General features: G+C 40.6%; 1 long non-coding RNA gene across 1 annotated transcript in view; it reads left to right on the top strand.

Annotated features, from left to right (window-relative positions):
- The first annotated feature begins 3,504 nt into the window (after positions 1–3,504).
- Positions 3,505–3,689, top strand: part of LOC126404549 (uncharacterized) — a 2,401-nt gene continuing 2,216 nt past the window's right edge. The window contains exon 1 of the long non-coding RNA XR_007571493.1: positions 3,505–3,576. This is a non-coding gene — a long non-coding RNA (uncharacterized LOC126404549). The remainder of the gene's footprint in view (positions 3,577–3,689) is intronic.

The raw sequence follows: 3,689 nt of genomic DNA, 5'->3' as shown, positions 1-3,689 counted from the left end.
ATACTGTACTCTTCAAAGGAAAAAATGCCAGCACTCACAAATGTCCTTCTGGTAAATTTAATAAACCAGGGGCACAAAGAAATATAAAAAGAGGATTTGAGAGTTTGAATTGTCCAAAATTTTAATGTCAATTCAGCCATTCATGTTTGTGTTGTTCACAGAAAAACTGACAGACAGACATACGAACTAACCAAAACAGATTATACAAGGTTGTTGTCAGTGGTAATAAATCAGAAAATGGATGGCATGGTGACTTTTCAACTTGTCATAGCAGGAAGCACACAGATGTAAATAACAGCAACAACAATATAGCATGTTCAGAGCTGTGAAACTGAAATAGCTACGTAAAATGCAGCCATCATTACTGTAATTTGTTACACCTGTGTAAATATATTTACTCGGGTAATTATTACCTGTAGTCAGATTCAGATTAATTTAATTTATTGGTCTCCTTGGAGCTAGGGGTCAGCATACACATACATACAATCAACATATAGTCACCAACATAAAATACACACATTACAACACATAGTCACCCAGTTACCTCAGTGCATCAGTTACCTCAGTGCATCAAATTAAATACATAATACATACATCAGACACACTCCTCATTAATCAATTTGATCAACAGAATAAACAAGTTGTTGTACCTGTTTTACCTGCATCGTGGTACTCTGTACCTTCCTCCCAAATGCAATAACTCACATTCAGAATTCAATACATTCACTATGACATTCACATTCACATACTGAAGAAGACTTTCTGTCAAAACGTCTGTGTTTCTGGTACTGCCACCCAAGTTGGTTTATTAAATTTACCAAAAGGACATTTGTGAGTGCTGGCATGTTTCCCTTTGTCGCTGTTTTTGGCCGTGCACCTTTCGAGGGGATTTATTTTGAGAGTGCTTGCTTGTTTCCTATGTGACATACTGTACTCTTACCTTTTGGTTTGTGAGGCAACAGTGGAGGAAGTTTAAAAAGTGCATTTTCACTCAGTTGCAACAGTTTGCAGTGATGCAACAGTTTTACAGTGAAGTTGCATCAACAGCAGCTCAGCAGTTCCTTTTTACTGTCCCTTCAGGTCAGCCAGAGTTAAGTGGCACAATAGTGAGCCAGTCACTCCTAATATTTACACCTTTAACTTCATGGACACTGTTTGTATCGACGACATTGTGGAGAAAATGAGCATGTGGAGTATTTGAGGGTTCATTTTATTTACCACATTTTATTTACCCCAAGAGTAGCCTAAAAATGTCAGTCTTCATGATCCAGCTCAAGACAATATGGTCTCACCCCATTTACCTTTTAGTCACTTGATAGATCTTGGTAGAGAGGCATCTTGAGATCAGATAGTCAGTCTCAAAAGTCTAACTTGCACCAAAGATGCATTGAAGACAGATGGATAGGAGGTGGTCTGAGACATATTCTAGCCAGATGCTGAAAGAAAAACATGCGAGCACCGAGTCATGGCACCCATTTCGAATGTTATCACTGCATTAAGTAGACATTACTACTGGTTATCAGTGTCATAGATGCAGGCTAGCAGGGTCCGGCTAGTAGGTTCAGAATGCGGATATCAACCCATTAAATGCCTGTTGGCATTTTGAGTGGTTTCAGTTTTTCTTTCATGGATTGATTTGGTTCATTTTGTTGTCTTTTTAAACCTGTTCAATATTTTCTTATCGTCAGACAAAGTGTAGGAGATGTTTCTTTTACCTGCTTGACAGTTTCGACTGTGACTCCAGTCTTCCTCAGAAGTGTCATCCGACGTCTTGCTGACGTGTCATTTATCAGCTGGCCGGCCCAACAGACCTATCAGAATCTGTTGGGCCGGCCGTTTGTTCTGAAAATATCGGCGTGCAGCCTCGTTCTGTGGACGATAAGGTGCAGACTGATAAAGGAGGAAATACAGTGAGTGCTGGACGGAGCAGTTAGCGACAACAACCTCGCCCACATTTAAGAGTACTGCTTGCGGTGGAAAGGCCAGGGTCTAGGTCCCATGTTCAAAGGTACCATACTGAAAGTGTTTGGTGGAAACGGAGCTTATAGTGCTTGGTCTAAACTGAACAGCGCAATTGAATTTAGGGTGTGTTCATTTCCACTTATGCTAATTAAACACTGCAGAATCTGTGCACAAAGCGGCAAAGTGGTTGTATTTAGTCCCTTAATTAATCATAAGTGTGTTGTGGGTGTAACATGAATTCAACCAGCACTGCTATTAAATGGCGGATTTGGCAAATTAAAGAACTGAGTGGTTTCCTGCCGAGAGTAATGCGGTAAGAGCAGTAATATCACTGCAGCAAATATCGTTGGGCATTTAAGCAGGAAAACTAAAAACTGCAGTTATATGGTTCTGTTTCCTCTGTCACTTTAAGTTTTAGCCTCTGAAATTATCAATGACGATATGTTACTTTCATAGCGTCTCTCCTAATGGGGAGTCAGAGAGCCACTTTGCAGCTCTGCTCTGCTCTCTGCTATGTTTACATTTCGGAGAATGTAATATTTTCTACATGAATGATGTATTATGCTACCCATCTGCAACCGATCCATACGTCCTTATGTATGTAACACACAGAACGTTACACTGGGTTCACACTGGACACGGAAGTGCCTGATTTGTTGTCATGCAGCAGCCTGTCAGCAGTCACCTGGCCGTTTCTCTGCAGCAGTTACTAAGAGAATCTGCTCTCTGCTCTATTAAATCACATGAAGAGCTCTGTCTCCATCTGATAATGTGTGTGGGAGTGTGGCTCTGCTCCAGGAAAATTCAGTGCACTTCACGGTGCTTCCACATCAAGTATGGACCCGACAAAAGCCCGCTGTGAACTCACCTATGTAGGCGCATCTTACTATCTGAATAATGTGCCCTTTAATTGGTAGGAAAATACTGCACCATTCTGACTTAACAACAGGCTTTTGTTGGTCAGTGGTGCAGTCACTTTCTCTTGCCTCAAAATAGCAATACACCAACAATGTGTCTGACTACCCCCTGATTTTTAAGACCTAAACGCCAATGGGCGCACAGTTGGGCGCAAGTCTACTTAAACAACATGGGCATGAAAATAAACTGTCGGTATTGAAATCAGCAATGACAGTTGCGTTGTGCTGTGCACCAATTTTTGCTGGGTGTAAGGCTGTATTTGTTTTAATGACTGTGGATTTCAGGTCATGTGCAGTATTTTGCATGAACTCAAGACCCTCGGCATTTTCTTGCATTACCTGTGACCAACATTAACCCATCCAGACATCCCAGTCTTACATGAGGGTTTCTTCCAAGGAAAGTGGACTTCCTTATTCACAGGAATACATGTAACATTTCGTTTTTGTTGACACATACAAACACATACCATACACACATATGGTGAAAAGTACATTTGCAGTATTTCAAGTGGCTGTGGGTATTTTTTTTGCTTTGGGTTAAAATGATTGGTTGTGATCAGATGGTCAATGAGACGAGAGGAGGTTTAAAAAGGGAGATTTCTGGACTTCTGTCAGAGGCATCAACATCAGCTGATATTGATTTCCTCCAGACTAACACAGCAACATTTACAGTACAGAGGCCGGCTGATCAGAACAGGTGAGAACCTCATTGCGAACAAAAAAAATGTTTTATCATTATTATTATTAGTAGTAGTAGTAGTAGTAGTAGTAGTAGTAGTAGTAGTAGTAGTAGTAGTAGTAGTAGTAGTA

The sequence above is a fragment of the Epinephelus moara genome, chromosome 17 (genome assembly GCF_006386435.1).
Source record: "Epinephelus moara isolate mb chromosome 17, YSFRI_EMoa_1.0, whole genome shotgun sequence".
Taxonomy (NCBI): domain Eukaryota; kingdom Metazoa; phylum Chordata; class Actinopteri; order Perciformes; family Serranidae; genus Epinephelus; species Epinephelus moara.
This window is presented reverse-complemented; position numbering and strand designations above follow the sequence as displayed.